The 8925-nt window shown below is 38.3% G+C and overlaps 2 pseudogenes; one reads left to right on the top strand and one right to left on the bottom strand.

Moving 5' to 3' along the window:
• The first annotated feature begins 835 nt into the window (after nucleotides 1–835).
• Nucleotides 836–2642, top strand: LOC119523439 (annotated as a pseudogene).
• A 538-nt stretch (nucleotides 2643–3180) lies between these two features.
• LOC119522234 lies at nucleotides 3181–6351 on the bottom strand (annotated as a pseudogene).
• Between the last annotated feature and the right edge of the window lie 2574 nt (nucleotides 6352–8925).

The raw sequence follows: 8925 nt of genomic DNA on the forward strand, positions 1-8925 counted from the left end.
TTCCTCCTACTTCTTTCTCCTTTTAATGGTACCTTTTATAGTATGTCATTACTCAAAGATATTTATATCACTTTCAATTAACTTAGCTTTTTACATGGTTGCTTTCTTTTCTGATATGCTGAATTTATCAAAAGGCGCCAAGATTAGACCCCTAAGTAGTTTCCATTTTTTGCCCCTTTTTAGGTTCCTTGTGACTCTGAGAACATAAGGAACCACTAGATAATGAATGATACAACAAGCAATATGAAACTTGTGCCATTCAAAAAGTGTAAATAAATAATAAGTTCCTTGAATTTTTCACTTAGGACAAGAAGTCAGAAAAACTTTCTGAACGTAAACATAAAAAAATAGAGCACATTTATCAACAGTAGGAAACACTCATAACCTTACCATTGCAAGGTATTAAATCTTACAGAATAACACATAGCCAAAAGCAAAGGAAATTCATTGCCTGATATTCTGATACATTATTATGAAGACATGTCTGATAGATACATACCATTAGCATATAACAAAATATGACCTTATTTCACAGGGAGAAAAAGATAAATTTCATCACAGAAACAGATTTACTGGATTTCAGCTTTGGTTTTTGAGATACATATTGAAAGATTAAAAAGCAAAACAAAATTCCCCTTAAAAAGAAAAGTCTTGGACACCGTGAAACCTCGCCCAGAATCAGGCGTATAACCAGCCGGAGTGGCGGTGGTAGCTGCAGTACAGCTGTGGCGCTGGGATCAGCTACCTAGAGGGAGCGCGAGGCGCAGGGAGACGCTGACTGCGCGGACCCGTTGACAGCACGAGAGGTACCAGATTTTGACAACAACTTCGCACCATGCATGAGTATAAGCTAGTCTTCTTGGCTCTGGAGGTGTTGGAAAGTCTGCTTTGACTGTGCAATTCATTCAAGGAATTTTTGTTGAAAAATATGATCCAACAATAGAAGATTCCTATAGAAAGCAAGTTGAAGTAGATGCAGAACACTGTCTGCTTGAAATCTTGGACATGGCAGGAACAGAACCATTTACAGCAATGAGGGATTTGTATATGAGAAATGGACAAGCTTTGCATTAGTTTATTCCATCACAGCGCAATCCACATTTAATGATTTTCAAGATCTGAGAGAACAGATTCTTTGAGTAAAAGACATCAATGATGTTCCAATGATTCTGGTTGGTAATAAGTGTGACTTAGAGGATTAAAGAGTTGTAGGAAAGGAGCAAGGTCAAAATCTAGCAAGACAATGGAACAGCTGTACATTCTTAGAATCTTCTGCAAAATCAAAAATAAATGTTAATGAGATCTTTTATGACCTTGTACAGCAAATTAACAGAAAAACCCCAGTTCCTTGGAAGGCCTGCAAAAAGACATTGGGTCAGCTGCTTTAATATATCAAATGCATTTTAGCTATGAGCCAGGTCTGAAGAACTGTTTCCCAATTCAACAGTGCCAACATTCCAACTTTTTTAAACCTACCATCATCTTAAATGGACTTTCCTGTGGTGGTACCCTTTAAGAGGCAGATGACAGCTACTACATCAGTTTGCACATTCTAATCACTTCCCAGTATCGCAAGAGAGATTTTCACTTATATAATAGTCCTAGAGTATGCAACTGGTGAAACCAGAGGCTACATCCAGTATTACTGCTTAAGAGACATTCTTCATCCACCAATGTTGTACATGTATGAAAATGATGTACTGCATACTTTAACGCACCCCATAAACTTTGTATTGGAGAGTACAATAATGTAAATCCTAAATGCACCACTATTTTAGCTTACTAAAAGAAAGTCCAAAGAGCTCCAATATAGACTACTCCAGATAACTTCACTTCTTTGATACTTGTAGATTATTGCAATTTTTTTTAAAAATTCAAGGTCATTATTTTTGTATTGCACAAAACAAGCACTTTTGATTAACACAGCTGTATAGTTTTTTAATTTTTGAAAAACCTGTGGTGACAGTGATCATGTCTTTAAAATATGATAGTCCTTTCAGTAAAATGTCTTAGATTAAAGACATTGCCTTTAATATCTGTTGGGAAGGAAATGTCCAGACTTTTCAAATCTCTTATTATATGCTTTCTTTTTTGTTTACATAGGGAACAATGTTTATAGTTTTGTGTACGGTGGGTGTCTACAAGAAGTATATATTTTCAAACAATTTTTTAATGATTTGACAATTTTTGTAAATCATTTTCAGGCTTCTGCAGCTGTAGATGGTCACTGTGAATCTCTTGCTTGCTCATGCATAAGTGTATTTGCAATACCAAATACACAGGTTTAGTATTTTTGCCTGTTAATGAATGTTTCATATATGTAACATTTTGATTGAGATGTTAAATGGTGGACGGGTACTGTGGATGTGGGAAATAATTTTAATCATGTGTAATTGGTCACAAATCCTAATTTGCAGTGGCAATTGATGTTTTATTTAACAATGCCTTGTCGCTTTGTATGCATTGACATTTGGGTGTAAAGATTGTGTGTCTGTCCAACAGGGAACCACAGTACTTAAATTGACCAACCCAATGTTACAACTACTTTGAGGTGGCCAAATGTAAACTAAAACCTTAATTAAAGTGGTGTGATTTTGTATAACTTCACTTCAGTAGTTCAATAAATTTGTATTGCCATGCAAGGGCTTGTGTTATAATTACTTGCCACTTGAATGTTTTGTGTAATGTTTAGCAGTGCTGGTAAGTAAAAATGGGTTTAACTTCTTTTTAAATGTAATAGGTGCATTTTACACAGTGTGGTTTCATAATTTAATATTTGGGCAAGCCAGACTCATTCATTAATTACAGGAATGTTGAATGAAAATGTCAGATTTTTCTTGTATTATTTGATTATCCACATAACCACCTTTTGAACTTTTCCTTGGGAAAGAATTTTGTAAATCAAGCAATATTACTTATGACAAATACCTTATGGGTAATTTTCAGTAGCTCTTTGGGGTGAAGAAGGAAGGATTGAAAATACTTTGGATGTAATGCTGATGGATTTTTTTTTAATGTAGGATGAGGTTATACTTAGAATATAATGGTTATAAAGTCTTTATTTTGTTATCCATTATTAATACCTTTTATGCTCTTATAGTGTTAAACATATAGAAACTTTTGATCTCTTGAAAGTTTGACCAGTTAACCTTTTTGGACTTAACATATTTTAAATCCCCTTTAGAGAATCACTTTAAAGTTTTCAGTCCACAAGTCCATTATGGATGGAGAAATTCTATTTCTTTTTCTTCTTCTTTGTGGTTGATCTTCAGAGCTGCTATCTGTGCTGGTGCTACTGTTACTGGAGGAGCTGGAATCTGAGTTTGAATCAGAGGAGGAGGAAGAGGTGTGGAGGAAGCTGAAGATAATGGATAGAAGAGCTTTCATCAGTGTCACTATCCTCTGATGAGGATGAGGTAGATGTTTCTTTACTTTCTGATGAAGAATCACTGGACTGTCACTGCTATTCATACTGGAACTGGTTATACTCTTAAACCTTTTTTTCTTGGTCTTTTATTCTACATTAGTTTCTCCAATGCTCTGTTGTAATAATAATATTTTCTTTTTCTTTTAAAGCTTTCTTTAGTTCTGCTGTCCTTGAAGTCCTATGTAGGTGTTTTCTTTTTCCTGTGATTCGTAAGTCCAATGTCCAAATTCTAAGCATTTCTGACATCTTACATGTTGCTTATTTGCTTCCCATTCTTAGCTTGCAGGTGTACAAGATCAGGCAGCAGGCAGGATTTGGCAGTCTGTAGTTTGCTGAACTGCCTGTCTTCAGGCTATGAGATGGTGCATGGGAGTTGCCATCTTAGCACAGCTCTGGACAGTCACCTCTGTTTATTTTTTTTAAACAGCTTTATTCATACACCATACAATCCATCCTAAATAAACAATCAACGATTCTTGGTATAGTCACACAATTTTGCATTCACCACCACAATCTATATGAAGACATTTCCATTTTTTCCACAAAGAAAGAGGAAGAAGAGAAAAAATGAAGAATAAAAATATAAAAGAAGAAAAATAAAATAGAATGAAAACATAGACAGCAACACCACCACTGAGAATCCCATACCACTCCCTTATGCTCCCCTCTTATAGGCATTTAGCTTTGATATATTGCCTTTATTACAATTAATTGAAACATCTTACAATATTACTGTTAACTATAGACTCTAGTTTGAATTGATTGTGTATTTCCCTTATACTGCCCAATTTTCAACACCTTGTAATGTTGACATTCATTTGTTCTCCCTTATTTAAACACATTCTTATATTTGTATATTTAATCACCATCATTGAGCACTCTAGGTTTTCCTAAGTTATACAAACCCAGTCTTTATCTTCTATCTTTCCTTCCAGTGTAATACAAGCCCCTAGCCTTCCTCTTTCAACCATACTCACACTCATCTTTGTCCAGAGTACTTAGAATATTGTGCTTCCATCATACGATATTATGCTATCCATTTCTGGATCTTTAAAATCAATCCTGTTAAATCTTCTGTATTCCTTCAGCATCAAATGACCAGTCTGACCTTTTTCAATCTCCTGATAATCTTCATTCTTCAGCTTTATTTCTCAAAGTTTGCTCATCAATGTTAGTTCATGTTAGTTAGTCCATAGTATAGCTGTCCTTTTGTTTCTGGCTAATGTCACTTAACATAATGTCTACTGTCAATCATTTTCTCTTTTGGATTTATATGTCATGTCTTATTTTTATTTTTTTCTCTATTTAGCCTTACTGATAGTCTTCATTTCTACACTATTCTCCAAAACTCTCTGTCCTGTCTTTTCCTATGTGCCTGTACTTCTCCCTTTAGTATTTCTTGTAGAGAGGATCTCTTGTTCAAAAACTCAGTGTTTGTTTGTCTGAAAATATTTTAAACTCCCACTAATTTCTGAAGGACAGTTTTTCCAGATATAGAATTCTTGGTTGGCAGTTTTTCTCTTTCAGTTTCTTAAGTATACCATGGCAATGCTTTCTCACCTCCACGGTTTCTGCTGAGAAATCCATACATGGTCTTATCAAGCTTGCCTTGTATGTGATGGATTGCTTTTCTCTTGCTGATTGGAGAATTCTCTCTTTGTCTTTGATATTTGACAATCTTATTAGTAAGTGTTTTGGAGTAGGTCTATTTGGGCCTATTGTGTCTCAGTTACACTGTGCTTCTTGGATCAGGAATTTTATCTTTCATAAGAGATGGGAAATTTTCAGTGATTATTACCTTCATTATTCTTTCTGTCCCTTTTCCCTTCTCTTCTCCTTCTGGGATACCCATGACATGTATATTCATGTGCTTCATGTTGTCATTCATTTCTCTGAGATCCTGCCCATATTTTTCCATTCATTTCCCTAACTGTTCTTTTGTGTGTAGGATTTCAGATGTCCTGTCCTCTAGTTCATGAATCCTTGCTTCTGCCTCTTCCAATCTGCTCTTGTATGTCTCCATTGTGTTTTCCATCTCTTCTATTGCACCTTTCATTCCCATAAGTTCTGCCAATTGTGTTTCAAACTTTTGAGTTCTTCCTTATGTTTGTACAATGTCTTCTTTCTAACTTCATCTCTTTTGACATATCTTCCCTCAACTCATTGTTTTGATTTTTGAATAGATTTAGCATATTTGTTTGATCATATTTAATTAGTTGTTTCAATTCCTATATCTCATTTGAAGTGTAAGTTTGTTCCTTTGACTGGGCCATATCTTTGTTTTCCCTAGTGTGACTTGTAAATTTTTTGTCTAGGCATTTGATTTGCTTGATTAGTTTATTCTAGAATTCATTTTCACTCTTTTATTTTGGGTTTATTTGTTGGTTGTCTTTGTTCTCTATCTGTTCTTTGGCATTTAGATCAACTTATTCTAGACATCTAACATAGTTTCTGTTTAACTTATCAAAATATTTTAGCTCTTGTTATTTTGGTTCTTGCCTTGCCTATATGGCTCTCTTGCCTGCCAGTTGTCAGATTGGCTCTGCTCCCAGTCGCCCCCATAACCAGGTGCTCACAGCAGTGTGTCTCTGTATGGCAACCACCAGGAGCCACAGCAAGTACTCTGTTTGTGGGTAAAATAAGTCTTTCAGCTCCCAGTGGTGTTCTGTTTTTCACCAGCCAGCAAGCCCTGTGTTTGTTTTAGATCACTGCTTTAAGTGTTGGGTAATCCATATTTCTCAGGTTAAACAGGGCTGGTTTCTCATGCAGAGGGTGTAGATGAGATCCACTGGACCTGGAATAAGGTCTGGAGAGGTTCTGAGAAGTCCCAAATTTTTCTTGCATTTTCAGGTCTGCCCAGCAGATGGTGCTGTTTGGTGACTTAATTGCCCCTGAAGGTGTTTACCTTCTAGATCAGAGGCCATGTCTGACCAGTTGTGCCAATTTGAAGGTATTATGTCCCCCAAAATGCCATTATCTTTGATGCAATCTTGTGTGGGCAGATGTATTAGTGTTGATTAGATTGTAATTCTTTGAGTGTTTCAATGGAGATGCAACCCACCCAACTGTAGGTGATAACTCTGGATTATTTCCATGGAGGTGTGGCTGTGCCCATTCAGCTTGGGCCTTGATTAGTTTACTGGAGCACTATATAAGCTCAGACAGAAGGAGCAAGCTGTCTACAGCCAAGAGGGACACTTTGAAGAATGCACAGGAGCTGAGAGAGTAGCTGCAGCTGAGAGACACATTTTGAAGATGGCTGTTGGAAGCTGACACTGACATTTTGGAGAACATTATTTTGAAACACAACCTGAGAGCAAGTGGATGCCAGCCATGTGCCTTCCCAGCTAACAGAGGTTTGCCAGATGCCAATGGCCTTTCTCCAGTGAAGGTACCCTTTGTTGATGCCTTACCTTATGGACATTTTATGGTCATAAGACTGTAACTTTGTAACCAAAGAAACCCCCTTTATACCAATCCATTTCTGTTTTTTTGCATAAGGCAGCATTAGCAAACCAGAACAGATTTTGGTACCAGAGAAGTGGGTTGCTGCTGAGTTTGCAATTGCCAAACATGTTGGAACGGCTTTTGAAATGGGTAAGGGGAAGGTTCTGGAATAATTGTGAGGAGCTTGATAGAAAAGGCCTAGACAGCTTTGAAGAGACTGTGGAAATATGGACTCTAAAGATACTTCTGATGAAGCCTTGAGCAGAAATGATGTGTTGTTGCAAACTGGAAGAAAGGTGATCCTTGTATTAAAGTGGCAGAGAATTTGGCAAAATTGATTCCTGGTGTTGGATGGAAGGACAAATTTGAAAGAAACAAACTAGGATACTTGGCTGATGAGATTTCAAAACTAAAAGTTGTGAATGTAGCATGGCTTCTCCTTGCAGCTTTTAGTAAAATGCAAATGGAGAGAGAGAAACTTAGAACTGAACTTTTGGGTTCAAAGAAACCAGAAACCGATGGTTTGGAAAAGTCTGGGCTTCCAGGGGGTAGAACCCCAGAAACTTCAGCCCCACATGAGGATTTAACCAAACATGGAATCTGATCGCTGTTTCAGTACAAGCCAAGATTGGAGTTGGAGTTATCAAGAAAGGATTTGTGGAAAGTCCTATTGTGTGATGGCGTTGACCCCTGTGTGCTTCATGTGAAGCCAACAGAATTTTGGTAAGATCTTTATAGACAGAGCTGCTGCCAGTCTGGACTGGAGGAGACAGACAAAGAACAAATTGAAGGAAAAATTTCTTCAAAGACAGAGGTTGAGGTCTGGAGTCAAGAGGTCTCGGGCTGGGAGAGCAGAGTGGTCCGCATGCATGGAAAGGGTGAGTTTGCCCCAGTGGTCAAGGGAGTGCCTTCCACCTTAATGTTCAGGAAGAGTGCTGCTACCCCAGGCTCCAGAGAGGGTAGAGCACATTCTCTGGGGATTGCAGAGAGCCTGGCTGCCACCCCACTGTACTGAAGGGGTTGAGTGTGTGCCCCAGAGATGGAAGAGGATCTGGGTGCTGCCCCAATGTTTGAGGAGGGTGGGGCCAAGAAGGCGGTCTCCCCAATGTGTGGATATGTTGGAGCACTCACCCCAGTGTTTGGATAGAAAAGGGCTGCTGCAAAGGCTCTCAGGAAGGGTTCGACTCTCACTCTCTCAAGCCCCAAGGATAAGGCATCATTCTGTAAATGACTCTCAGACTTTGAAATCTAATGGAGTTTGCCCTGCAGGTTTTAGGAACTGTTTTGGTCCAGTTAACCCTGTTTCCCTTTCAGTTTCTCCTTATGGCAATGGGAGTGTTTATCCTATGACTGTGCCTCTTTGTATATTGGCAGTATATCACTTGTTCTAAGTTTCACAGGTCCACAGCTAGAGGGGAGTTATGCCTTAGGAAAGACCATGCCTGTAACTGATTCTGATGGTATCTTGTACTTACCTATTGTTACTGAGATGATTTAAGTTTTTGTGGTAATGCAATGGGATGAATGCATTGTATATGGAAAGATCATGCCATTTTGGGGTCCAGGAGGTGGAATGTGCCACTTTGAATGTTATTAAGTCCCCCAAAATGCCATTATCTTTGATGCAATCTTGTGTGGGCAGAAGTATTAGTGTTGATTAGATTGTAATTCTTTGAGTGCTTCCATGGAGATGTGACCCACCCAACTGTAGGTGATAACTCTGATTAGATAATTTCCATGGAGGTGTGGCCTTGCCCATTCATCTTGGGCCTTGATTAGTTTACTGGAGCACTATATAAGCTCAGAAAGAATGAGCAAGCTGGCTACAGCCAAGAGGGACACTTTGAAGAATGCACAGGAGCTGAGAGAGTAGCTGCAGCTGAGAGACACATTTTGAAGATGGCTGTTGGAAGCTGACACTGACATTTTGGGGAACACCATTTTGAAACGCAACCTGGGAGCAAGTGGATGCCAGCTGTGTGCCTTCCCAGCTAACAGAGGTTTGCCAGATGCCAGTGGCCTTTCTCCAGTGAAGGTACCCTTTGTTGATG

This window comes from Choloepus didactylus, chromosome X (genome assembly GCF_015220235.1).
Source record: "Choloepus didactylus isolate mChoDid1 chromosome X, mChoDid1.pri, whole genome shotgun sequence".
Taxonomy (NCBI): Eukaryota; Metazoa; Chordata; class Mammalia; order Pilosa; family Megalonychidae; genus Choloepus; species Choloepus didactylus.